This window comes from Oryzias latipes, chromosome 18 (assembly GCF_053564925.1).
Source record: "Oryzias latipes strain Hd-rR chromosome 18, Olatipes_Hd-rR_3.1".
NCBI lineage: Eukaryota > Metazoa > Chordata > Actinopteri > Beloniformes > Adrianichthyidae > Oryzias > Oryzias latipes.
Window position 1 is genome coordinate 12,508,591 of NC_136254.1, and position 13,796 is coordinate 12,522,386.

Consider the following 13,796-nt stretch of genomic DNA (forward strand, 5'->3'; position numbering starts at 1 on the left):
ATGGAAATACAATGATGACAAATGACAGCACTCGTTTGAAGTAAAACTCATGAATGGTACCACCTTAACTGCTTTATGCCTGCATTTATTTCATATTATATTAACAATATTCTTCAATGTTTTCTTTTTGTATGAGGGGATGCTAAATGAAGTGGAGTCTTGTAAGTAACCCAACAAGCTGTACTTCGCTCATTTGATCAGCTGACCCTGATCATGATGGTCGGCTTAAAGGGTTAATAACACGAACAAAAAATGAAAATGTAGTATTACAATAATATATGACTCATCATTCATAACTTCAACATCTTCTGTGGAAATGTAGAATTGATTTCATTAGACTCAGACAGTTTTAATTCCCAAACTGAATCTATAAAACATTTTTTTATTTTGCTGCTTTGTAAATAACACTGGAACAGCTGTTGAAGATGTTGTCAATATTATTATTATTTTAAACATTTTTTAATAAAAGATTAACTTACGTGAGAACATTGCATTCACATGAAGAAGAGCCTGGCTGTTTTCTGTTTGTTTTATTCAAAGTATATTGATCCTGATTTTGATGGTGATGTATATTTAAAGTATTATCATTATATTTAATGAATCTGAACATATGTGGCTTGCACGGTGCCCCGTGGTTAGCCCCACAGCAAGAAGGCACCGGTTCGGGTCCCGGCTGGGGGACCTCAACCAGAACATCAATGGGGGACCTTTCTGTGTTGAGTTTGCATGTTCTCCCCGTTAATGTGTGGGTTTTCTGCGGGGTCTCCGGCTTCCTCCCACCGTCCAAAAACATGCTTTATCGGTTGATTAGTTACTCTAGTCTAAATTGTCTCTAGGTGTGAGATTGTACCTTTCAGGGACAAAGTGGGATTAGAATATGAATGAATGTGACATATGTGTTAACTGTATGCATTACTGCAAAAACACCTATCTATATCTACACTGTCAAGAATTCGGCTTCATCTTTCGTTCATCTTCTAATCCGTTTTATCTCTTTCGGCTGCCGGGGCCTGTCCCAGCCACTTGCAGGCAAAGGTCGGGGGCACCATGGACAGGTCACCAGTCTGTCACAGGGACACAATCACACAGAGAAACAAATTAACATATGAAGCATGTTTCTGGACGGTGAAAGAAAGCCAGATGCACGGGGAGAACATGCAAACTCCACACAGAAAGGTCCCCCAATGGTCTTCTGTTTCAGGACTTAAACCAGGGGCCTTCTTGCTGTGAGGCAAGAGCACTAAGCACTGCGCCACCGTGCAGCCTTCATCATCTTTCATCTTCTTTCACCTTTGTTAATTCTTCTTTCTTTTTTTCTTTCTTTCTTCTTTCTTTTCTAATCAACATATGACTTAATATCTCAAATGGGTTTAATACATCTGTGTTTGTCCTTTTTTATTGTATTATGCCATAATAATGGTTGAAATAAAACAATCAATTGAATCAAACTGATTCATAATTTTTAGCCAAAATGTAAATAAAACCAGCAGTTGTGGTTGTGAAGAATAACAGTGATGCATTGGAGGAAGCGGTGGCAGCAGCGTCCAGGGACTTTGTTTCAGCAGCTGCTGCAGATGTTCTTGAAGCGGCTCAGCAGGCGCAGCTTCTGCACATAACCTTGCAGTTATGCAGTGCGCCTCCTAGAGGGGGGTGCATAGTATGGGCAGGTATGGCTGGTTTTTCTACCTTTCAGGACAAAATCTGTGGAAATAATATTTTGGCAGCAGAGAACCCAGAATTCACTTGAGGAACACACAATAATTTCCTTTGTTATCATGGTGACGACAAGTGTCTACCTGGAGCTGAAAGCTTTATTTAAATTACAATATCAGTGGATTGGAAAGAAGATTTGTGGTGAAACCAATACAACAATATGAAGATGTGTTTTTCAGTCTTGGATTTTGATTGGATGTGAAAAATACACAAATAAGTCCTCATAGATCTCACCTCTGTTCGGTCTTTGTGGATCCTCCGTCCTCTCTGCTGTCTCGAGCACATGTGAGCCTCCTGCATGCATCAGAGCCCCACTGTTGTCTCACTGTATTCAGACCACAGACAGAAATAAGCCGGGCGATGACCTCTGATGCCACCCGCAGGATTCTGAAAAGAGGCGGGCACACTGACCAAAGTTTACTCCGCCCACTACAGAAATGGGAGACTGGATGAGACAAAGTAAAGTGAGAGTTTTGTGGAGTCCACCCACCTGCCAATCCATATATGTGTAAATCTGAGCTTTGTTTCAGGTTTTTTGTCATTTCTCACAGTGGAATGTTCCATGAGAAAGTCACAGGTAACAAAACCGTAAATGTTAACGTGTGGTACAGGTAAAAATGCTCTCCTCACTCATTTGGGAGGCTCATGCCTGTGTTATTGTGCATCAGATTGGACCTCTGTAGGGTTCTGCTTTGAGGAACCAGGTTTGAGTTCTTGAGATGTGGGTGTGCAGAAGCACACAGCATTTCCACACATCCTGTGAGGAGCTGGCCTCCCCCATGAAAGCAGAGCTGCCAGACGACCGCAGAACTGACACGTTTGCTGGAGCTCACAGCATCCATTTGGACTCCGCCCACTTTTCTATGAAGAAGCGAGCCAGGACCTGACTGAGGAACACATAGCTTTACTTTTGTTGCCAGTATTTGTGTACCGACCATAAATGTGAATTTAATCTTATCCAGTATTATCTAATTAACATCACATAAATGGAATCTAATCCAGGACATTTTCTTCTCAAGAATGTTCCTCGTATGATTAGAAAACTTGAGGAGAGAATGTGAAAGAGGCCAGCTCCTCCCTTTTCCCCCCTTCTTTCTCAGCTCCCATGGGTAGATATGAACCTCATGACTCGGGCCCCTCCCTGCAGGCCCCTCTGTCTCCGGCTGCTCTTCTATCATGGTCCTAGTCGTGGGTTTGCTTCAGTCAGACAGGAAAAGCTGATCCTGCGCAGCTCCGTCCTTCTTTTGTGTGGAAAAACCTTCTCCCAGTCTGTGTTTCTCTCCTCATGGCTGTCAGAGTCTGTGCATCTTTTCAATATCCAAGCGTTCTGTTTCTCTGGACTTCACCCACCGCCGCCGTTCTCGTCCCACAGATGATGATTCAGAGGGCGGGAGCAGAAACCTACACCAACACTCTGCTGTTTTCTCTTAGTGATCATTTTCCTGTTTTTATGGAATTCCATTTGTGAGATTTGACAGAGGCAGAGTTCCATTGTGTTGACTCATAATCCCCCCCCCCCCCCCCCACCACCACCACCACCGTCCTATGTTGTGGGTTTTTTGCAGATGACCCAGTGATGAAGAAACCCTCCCCTCTTTAAACATGCAACTCTCAGAGAGAGCACAGCTGGCTGCAGTAACCTGTAGTAATCTGATGCCTTGACACTAATGATACTATTAGGAAAGAATACATTTTATGGCGGACCAAACTGTGATACTTGTAGAGAATCCTTTCTCCAGCTGTCAGTGGGCTGGTAAAGGTAATGATCCGCTGTAGCGAGCCCCACATAACCTATTTAGCAATGCTTGAACTTAATTTAAACTGCAAACACCCAAATGTTTACATTTTTGTAGTGGAACTCTGCTGGACTGTCTCCTCCTGGACCACCGTTTGAAGTCTGTTATTCGAAACGCGAGTGAGACGTGTTCTACATTAAACTTTTTATTCCAAAAATGAAAATTACACAAACACTGTCAGAAAACTGTGTCGCTTCCACCTTTCTCAGGCTTCTAACATTACAGTCTTGCAAACAGCATCTCTGTGACGTAACGTTATTTAATTGGAAGCTCAAACAGGGATTATTTAACTTAATAACTATTAAATGGAAACAGTGAATTTGGCTTCAACAATTTTGTTTCTTTGTGTGTTTGTTATGCTTGTGAAAAGGGTCAAGAGTTTTTAAGACAATGCGTGATGTCTTTGAGGAATATTCCTTTTAAAAAAGGACTGGTATTAAATTTATGGAATCAACATCAGAAATGTTGTAAAGACACATCCATGTTGTGGAACACAAAGTTGTTCTGAAGTTTTCAAAAACACAAATTGAAAAAAAATTACAGGAGGCCACAGTTTCAAATCAATCCAGGTATTTAAAGTGATCCCCAACAATTTTAAAATTCAAGCTTTATTTATTTGTTTAGTGTTTTTCTAAAATACTCATAAAAAGTAAAACTTGTTCATAAACAAGCATATTAACCTTTGTGCTATCCTAGGCACTTTAATGTTGGGAGTTGGGTCATCTAGACCCACTAGACCAGGGGTGTCAAACTCATTTTGGTTCGGGGGCCACATTCAACCCGTCTGATCTCAAGTGGGCCGGACCATTAGTGTGAAAGCAAAATAACAGCTTGTTTTAGTTTTTTTACTCAGTTGGAAAAAATGCCTCAACCAACATAGTAGCCTAATCACTTGGGGCCAATGGATCTCAAATAAAAGTAATTTACATTTAAAAAAAGTTGGTCTATTCAATTTTATACAGACTAAATATTTTACATCTGACACTGAAGCAATCCAGAAACTTTTATTTATGGTAAGTCTCTTAGTGGTGCTGAATGTTATATTCTTTGAGCACTGCGACCTGTTGATGACATACAAGCATTCGGGTTTTGCATTCAGCTTTGTGAAAGAAAAAAAAACTCTGTCCATTTTTCCTGGAAAGCTCAGCACTCCACTTCACTTTTTGACAACATTTTGGTCATTAGGGTGTTGCTACTGATCATCCTTATAGCAAGATAACAGTGGTGAGGCTCATAGGGAACCAAAGTGCATCCTATCCAGACGCAGAGCTGTTACGTTTCGCTTTTGGTACGTACAGAGATATGATGTTTCACCTGTTTTGCTTTTCTTTTGCTCCGCCTAGTGGCGGAAATAAGCATTTTGGTCATTTCTTTAAAAAATCATAACTCGCCACAGGAATGGACAAGAAACTTGCTTTCTTTTTTAAACATTCTTATGATTTTTACTGTTCATGTGTGGGCCGGATTAAACCACCTGGCGAGCCTGATATGGTCCGCGGGCCGTATGTTTGACACCCCTGCACTAGACAGTGCGCTGAACCTTTTTTCTTCAATGATTTGTGATCCTCACTGGTGTCCATGGATTACATGAAATCTTTCCACCTTTATACACCTTTGTTATGGAAGGGATAACACGTCAAAGTAAAGGTGGGGTCATAGGAAAGCACAAGGGTTTAAAAAAAAACAAAGAAACCCCCCCCCTCCCCCAAACACTCCCTCCATCCCTTACATAAAGAGTGGCTCAGTACCGCTGTGCAGACCTGAATTATGTGGATCCATCCATTCCAGGGCCCAGTCTCGGGGTCATCACCGCAGGGCCCAGACACAGAGCAGCGCAGGGCCCCCTCTACAGTTATTAGACCACAAAGTGGTACCTCAGTTGCTCCAATGAGAACAAGCACTTCAGCAACAGCCCCCCCCCAGAATAATGGATCCCTATGAGGAAGCACTGGAGTTCAAAAACCATTAAAAAGGGTTAAGACATAGTCTTCAGTCATGTAAATATAATATTAATAACAAAATGAGCATATTAATCATCTTTATAAATAATTAACATTAACTATAAAAGTTTGAAATAGAAAAAATTAAGAGAAAAAAAGTGAAATTAGATAATTAAACAAGTCATAAATGAGTCAGATTAAAAACGTGGGTCTAGAGCCTCTTCTGAAGTTTAAGTAATAGCCAAAGCTAGGACTACATCCTGTTAAATGGTGTTTCTAACATGTTCTTGTAGCATTTTTTATGATGGAGGACATGTGTTAAATAATTTAAGCGTAAAACTGCATTTCGGAGTATTTCTTTATTCAGCTGATTCAAAAATGCAGTTTGAAAAAGCTCTCAGTTTTGACGCAGCCGCTGAAAGGGGCGGGCCAAAGTCTCCCTGCTCCGCTCCATTCTGATGCATCCACTTGTAGACAAATAGATCCATGTACGTCTTTGTGTTCCTCGTCTGAGCTGGAATCTGGATCAAAACTATACGTCTCTGATGCTGCTCACCATTTTTGTTGCATCGCTAACGTCAGGTTGGGGTTATGAGGGGCTGTAAACTAGCGGGAAAGCGTTGGAGGCTTGATCCATACTAACAGTCCCGTCCACAACTCAGAGGGCAATTTTTATGAACTCCTGCTGCTCTGCAGAAACTGTCTTTTAATTTAGGCTAAAATTGCATAACTATAACTAAAAGACCACTGCAAACAGTTTTACGACAGATTGGAGTGTGACAATAAGTACTTCTCCTATGATTTTGCAGCTTTTAACCAAAATCAAAATACCTGTGTCGTTTTCTTGGACATAGTTTCTGCAGAGCGTTAGGAGCTCATCAGAAAATCCCCTCTGAGTTGTGTGTGGGACCCGATGCTGAGAGCTTGGAGCAGGGGGCTTGTGATCCGCCCAGTGTATTTTCTACATCACAAATCATTTTTTCTTCTGCTCCTGATTCACAATGATTATAATAACCTAAAGTTTCTTTATGTACTGTATGTCCTCTATCATGGAAAAAATACCACAAGAACATGTTAAAAACACCAAAACCCCCATTTTCCTCAGAGTGGGTCTTTACGAAGTTCGTATTTGGAAACATTTGGATTGTAATGTCTTGATCTTTGATCATGTTTTTAAACTTTTGCCACGGTTTTTTTTTGGCCATTGTGTTCAGTTCATAGGGACGGTACCCAGACCGGAGATTAAACAGAATCCCATTGCAGTAGTAAGGGCTGTTTAAAGGTTCTGTCTAGCTCTATGGGGGAGCTCTGTTATCCATCATATGTGGATGTATTTCAGGCGCCCTTTGCATGCAGGTAAAACATTTGCCATCGTGAGTCTGCCTTATCTCCATTTCTAATCAGATGACTTTTTCTTAGAATAATTCCTCCAACCTGGAAGTTTACTCAAATTAAAGTACTGTTACAGTCATACCACTTCTGTAAACGTATTCCTTTTGTAAAGGGTGTCTTGGGAAAGTACTGCTCCTCAAAAATTTAAATTAAACAAAACTTGTCCTGTCAAAGTACCACTACAGGTACAACTCTACAATTCTTGATGTGCTCCTGTAAAATTACTGCTGCCCTTGACAAGAACTAGTCCTGCAAATATATTCCTATGGAGAGAAAATAGACTCTCTGGATTTGTGTGTGCTTAATTCTTAATTTGTACTTCTCTTGTAAAAAGTATTACTGTAAAAAGGATTGCCCTCATTAGAGTACTGCACCTTTTATCTGCTTTAACACTTGATCTTCCACAGCGTTTCAGTGTGTCTTTCCTTGTCTGTTTGGTGATCATGAGCTTGCTCTGTTCGGACCAATCACAGTGCAGCTAGGTGACTAAACCAACATCCGTTTGGATCATTTCCTCCCATCATGCTTCAGGAGCGCCTAAGGCCCTAAAGCTCTGGATGAGGAACTTTTCCTAAAGTTATAAGAGCGAAGAAAATGTATCTGAGAGCCGCATTAAAACCAGCAGGAAGTCCCTGGGAGTCGACAGCATCTGTTGAGAGTTTAGCTCACGTCGGGCGTGGTAACTCCACGTGAAGCACACACAGGCTTTACAGACACAGAAAGCTCTGGCAGCAACTAGAGGTTAGGGTCAGAATCTTAGAAAAAATAATGGTGGGGCTGCAATGAGGTGTTAGATCTGTTGCCTTGCTGGTTCCTTGTTCACATCTTGGCTTGGTGCTTTTGCTGGATTTTCATCCTCTGCCACAGAGATTTTCAAATTTATGATCACCATGGAAACAATAATGACTCAACTGTGAGCTGTACCTGAAGCATGTTCTTAGAAAATATTCCATTATTTCAGCCGCAGGAGCACGATTATCACTAAATCAAGCATCATGACGTAAACCAGCTGACTGGTACATTGAATAACAGACGTGTGAAGAACCTCCTGGGAGTTTCTTCATATGCACAGACAGAGAAAAAGAGTTCATGTGTGCTCAAAAACTTTCTTTGATCCTGTGTGCATGTGTGAACATTTTTGTGTCTTCTGCAGAAAACAAAAAAGAGGTGGGGTTCAGGTAAAAAGAGGAGAAACTCACTGGCAACTTTCTGCAATGGCTAAGAGCTGACCACACCTAGTCTCCAGACCGCCTATGCCAGAATGCATACATACTTAGTCAGATGCTCAGAGCTGAGGTCCATTAAGCTACGTTCACGCTGACCATTCAGAGGCTTGGATTTGGTTGTGACGAATTGATGACGTACCCTTTCATTCAAGGAAGAACCAACAGTTTGAAAATTGGTCACGGAGGAGAAATTAATAATTGCTGTTTGTCCCCGGCCAGAATTATTCAACACTAAGTCTTTCATATATTCGAACAGAGCTGTGAAAGAAAAAACCTGGAGTAAGATTCACGAAATTTACACTACTATAACATTTCACACCAAACCTCATCAAACTGTAGGTGGTGAACATGTACTAGATCAGTGTTTTTCAACCAGGTGTACCGTGGGAAATTACCCATTCACTGATCTAAAACATTTCCCATCTCCAGGATATCAGCTCTTTGTTCATCCAAACAGGCCCTGATAAAACACTGAGTACTTAGGAATAAAATACTTTTTACTTTGTGTTTATTTGATTCTATTAAAGACATTTTGATAAGAATGACGATACCGCGATTTAGCCGCAGCTTCAGCTCTGTTTTCAGAAAAGTCCCGCCCCTTTAACTGTCTCCGCCAATCATTCTTGGAGGCTTAATCATACGTCATCAATCTGACCAATCAGAAGTGGTCAAAGTCTTCACTTCCTTATTCTGATTCTGCTCATAAAGTCTCTCAGTTCCCACAAAAATACCAGCTAAAGCTTGTCTTTAGCAGTGTAGCTTTCCACAGAATCCGGGATCAGACCGTGGAACAAGTGAACAAAACAATGAAGCTCAGCTGCAGCAGTTTTCACACTACATCTCCCAAGATGCATCAGGTTAAAGTGACAGCGTCTCAGTGTAAAATGAGTCTTCCCTGTTAAACGTCTTGAAACCACAACAAACACACATCAAACAGTTTTGAAATCTTCTTGATGAAATCAGAGGTCAACAGTTTAGTTCTCCTTCATGGTTTGTGTTTATTAACAGCCAAACATCCCAGAGTTTGGTCCAAGTCATCTTTCTAACTGAAACACTTTTCTAATAATGTTTGGATTATTTTATATATAAAACTTAAGGAGAAGTAATAACAACATTTAAGAAACAGGATGAACGTAAAGTGGCCAACAGACACAATCAAACTAAATTGAAACAATTATTCATCTAAAAAGAAATAAAACATTTTTGTTAAAGTTTTCCAAGACTTCATTTTTGATTAAGACAAAAGAAAAACTAATAAAATTGCAACAGATTTACTTTTTGTGTAGCTACAGAAAACATAAATATAATGTTAGTCTTTTTGTGTAAAATTTATCAAACATATTTGTATCCTATAATTGTTCAAAAATTACAGTTGCTTTTGCATCAACATAGGAAAAAAAAATCACAATTTAGAAAGAATATATATATTTTTTCGTGAGGTTACATAAAATTGCATGTTAGAAAACTGGAGGAGAAAACAACTACCAGGGTAAAATGTCAAATAATTTAGTTGAAAATTATTACTGAAAACGAAATTAACTTTTATTACATCTTTAAAAAAAAAAAACATTGCAAAGGGACTGTACATCAATACAGACGATACAGTTTCTCCTTTTTTAATTTTTGGATGCTGGTGTGCCACGGGATTTTTGTCATGGAAAAAGTGTGCCTTGGCTCAAAAAAGGTTGAAAAACACTGCAGTAGTAAACTGTGGAAAAAGAGAAGAAGCCCCTCCTTGATAGTCTATTGTGAATGTCGCTTTATCTGTAAAAGACTGAACAAATCTTGCATCACCTCACTTCAGGGTAGGTGCAATATTCTTCTCCCCACCAGGGGGAGCAGTGGGACCATCTCGTTTCTGCAGGTCAATGGGTGTGAAGTCTTCGCCGTCTTCTTTGTGTTAAGCTGCCTCGCTGCAGTTACATGGCTGCTGTTTGCAATTAAACCCAAACTGCTGCACAGAGAAAGGAAAGAAAAAAAGCATCCATACAAGGAGATTAAATCAAAATTTTAATGGAAAAATAAATGACAGAAATCTAAATAGTTATTTCTTTAATTCAGTGCAGATTGTATCAATAAAGCTAAGCCCAAACAGCCAGTAGATTGTTTTTTTTTTTTTTTTTTTGTAAAATAAAGGAACAAAACTAAAACTAGGGAATATCTGGTATGGAGCAGAGAGACAAGTCAGTGTCATCAGCAGTGACATCATGAGCGATAAAGAGAGCTGACAGACTAAAGTTGTGCAGTGATGGATGGGAAGAAAATGCCCGACTGATGGCAATAATAATTTTATTTAGAAACAGTAGCTCAACAATAAAAACTGACAAAAGTGCTTTGCAATGGCCCACCACAAATACTAAATTAATTTAACTGTAAATAATTATGATTATTTAGGCAAAAATAAAAGCAAAAACTGTGTTGTTTTCTAAGACATAGTTTTAGCAGTTCATTAGAGATTCACCTCCAAGTTGTGAGCAGGACTGTTGGCCTGATTTCCCATCATTCCTTTGTTTACACGTTCTCCCGCTAACTTACAGCCTCTCACAACTCCAACCTAGCATTAGCATCAAGTTGTTTTTTCAATAAACTTTATTGTACATTTTTCAATTTACAGAAATTCAGTCTCTTGCACAATAAACAATTGTTAATATCAAACACACATATAAGACCGAAAAAACAAAAAACAGTAATATTTTTAATAATGTGTGTACCATTAGCATCAAGTTGGTGGCTCTAAAAAGAAATAAACAAGATAATGAGACCGTCCTACCAGTAGATGGTGCCACACACATACGGAGACCTGCCTGTTCCACTGCAGCTGCATGAAAAGCTGAGCTCAGCAGAACCACAGCTGAGGCTTCAGATCAAAAGTTAGCTGGTTAGCTGGAAGAGAAAAGAACTTGGAAAAACAGCTGAGGAAAGTTATGGTTGTAAGATTGCAATCCCCTGAGAGAAACTCCTGCTCAGCTTAGTGGCCGACAGATGAATTTCCAGGTGCTCCTGAAGAGTTCCTGATGGATGGATGTATGTCCTGTCTTTGCTGCTCAGTCCATCTTCAGTCTGCTGCTGTGCAGATTGGTGAATATTTCAAAATGAAAGCCTGTTTAGAGGGGCATGGATTCCTTCCTGCAGCTTTACCTCACCTTCAACTCTCCTGTAGGGGGATTAATCCATCATCAGTGCAGATACAAGCTGACCAAATGTTAAGAGTGTGTTGCAATAGCCTGAGCGTCCTTCCTCAGCGCAAGTCACACTAAATAACACATCTCTTGTGTGGAGGAAAAACTAAACAATAAAATAAAAGTATCCTCAATTACTAATTAAGTAGGATGTGATAAAGATTGTTCAAAAGGAACAATTACTGTACATCCTTAGTCTGTCTGCTCTCTTTATCCCATGCTCATATCATTTCTTAATTTTTTTTATTTCAGTAAAACAGAGCAGCTTTTCTAAACGTTTAACCAAAAAAGTAAATTCCTTAATTATTTTCACCCAAGAACCTCTTCTTTTGTTGTTGAACCTTTATTTATCCAGGTAGGTCGATTGAGACCAATTTCTATTTTACAACGACGACCTGAGTTTGCATCAACAGTACAAGAACATAATGCAGTATCAGTTTCATTCACAGAAAGCATGACATGTTTGCACATCAGTATTTACAATAAAAAGCCTATAGGAGGAAGTGAGTTACTTTTTACAATAAAAGACAGAAAGAGACCCATAAATCATTTAAATACATCTGTATTCATCACAGAACACATCTGCTAAAGATGTCTTAAAGGCAGCTAAGAAGACCAGGTTACGCAACTTCCATGGTTTCTGCGACTCATTCCAGTCATAGGGGGCAGAAGAAAAGATTGAGGAGCGTACCAGGGTGGAACTAACCCTGGGTGCAACCATAGTGAGAAAGTCTCGAGAAGGCAAACAACGAATACTGGTAGAGATGTTAAGGAGGGAACGAAGGTAATATGGAGTTTTAACAATCAGAGTCTTGTAAATGAAATGGTACCAATGGCAGTGATAGGTATTAAAAGGCGCAGAAGTGACAAAACAAATACAAGTGTGACAAAGGACACCCAATTTTTTTAAGGACAGTTTGTAGCGGATCTCTAGATAGTGTTGCCATAAGATTCAATTCAATTCAATTCAATTCAATTCAATTCAATTCAATTCAATTCAATTCAATTTTATTTGTATAGCCCAAATTCACAACAACAGTCGTCTCGATGGGCTTTGTATAGGTAGTTGAAGAAGTAAAACAAAAGGATCATGAATACATAGAATTCAATAGGAAAATACTAAATGGAACTAACAAACTGACTAAGTTAAACTGGACATCCCTTCCCTTAGATCCCCTTCGCGGTAAGGAAAAACTCCTAAAAAAAACGGATTCCGGAAAAAATTAAGAAATCTCAGGGGTGTCCACATGAAGGAGGGATCCTCCCCCAGGACGGACAGGCGATTTATCAGGACTCATAGAGAAGAACTAAGTTATCTAACTCTACAACTACATCTTTAAAGTCCAGCAGACGAGCTTCATCCAGACGGAGTTGGGGGGGCAGACGGGGGACGCGAGTCGAGCCAGAGACAGGATCCACAGCGAGGTGTAGGAGCAGGAGCAGAGACGAGGTCCACGGCCAGGTACAGAGCAGAGACGAGCCAGAGGCAGGATCCACAGCCAGGTGTAGGAGCAGTAGTAGAGGCGAGCCAGAGACGAGGTACACGGTCAGGTACAGGAGCACTCCCCCAGGAGGGTAGTGGGAAAGAGGAACAGTACATGAATCACACTGCACCAAACAGAAGCATGGAGAACTAAGTGATGAATAATAATCAAGAATAGTGAAGAGAAGGAGGGTAGAAGTAGATGAGAAAAGAGGACCGAACCCCAGTGCACCATAGTTACCCCAGCTTCAACTTCTAGCAGCCTTTTAAAACAAATATTTATTGTTATAAAGTGTAATTGAAACACATTAACATTAAGTTAAATAATCTCTGAATACTAACTAGTCTGACAATCAGCCTGTCCAAAGAGGAATGTTTTCAGTCTAACTTTGAAAGTAGAAACTGTGTCTGCCTCTCTTACATGAGGTGGGAGCTTATTCCATAAAACAGGGGCTTGGTGGCTAAACGCTCTACCTCCAACTGTACTTTTACTAATTCTAGGAATTCTAGGAATTCTAGGTGTTTTGTTTGGGTGGCAAGGGACCATGAAGTCCTTAATATAGGACGGGGCCATTCCATGTAAGGCCTCATAGGTTAACAGGAGGATCTTGAACTTGATTCTGGACTGGGAGCCAATGGAGCAAAACTAACACAGGAGTGATGTGATTTCTTCTGCTAGTTCCTGCTAACAATCTAGCTGCTGTGTTCTGAACAAGCTGGAGACTTCTTAAGGAACTCTTAGGACACGCTGCTAACAAGGAGTTACAGTAATCCAGCCTAGACGTAACAAATGCATGGATGAGTTTTTCAGCATCATTCTTAGAAAGTATAATTTCTGATCTTAGCAATATTCCGCAGGTGAAAAAAGGCAGTTCTACATGCCTGAGATATGTGAGCCTTAAATGATAAATCCTGGTCAAACAAACCCCAAGGTTTCTAACTGTGGAATTGGGGGATATACTTAAGCCATCCAGGATCAGACAGAGCATCTCTGAGGTTTTTAGGACCTAGTATAATGACCTTGGTTTTTCTGGGTTCAAGAGGAGGTAATTAATTGTCATCCAGGT

General features: G+C 40.1%; 1 protein-coding gene and 1 long non-coding RNA gene across 2 annotated transcripts in view; one reads left to right on the plus strand and one right to left on the minus strand.

The window, feature by feature from the left end:
• nhsl2 (NHS-like 2) overlaps nucleotides 1–13,796 on the plus strand; it is an 81,669-nt gene that overhangs the window by 2,225 nt on the left and 65,648 nt on the right. The window lies entirely within an intron of this gene.
• On the minus strand, nucleotides 7,071–11,124 carry LOC144987051 (uncharacterized). Its single transcript, XR_013650914.1, has 2 exons — nucleotides 10,529–11,124; nucleotides 7,071–10,021 (listed from the first exon to the last, which is right to left on the minus strand). It is a non-coding gene; the product is annotated as an uncharacterized LOC144987051 (long non-coding RNA).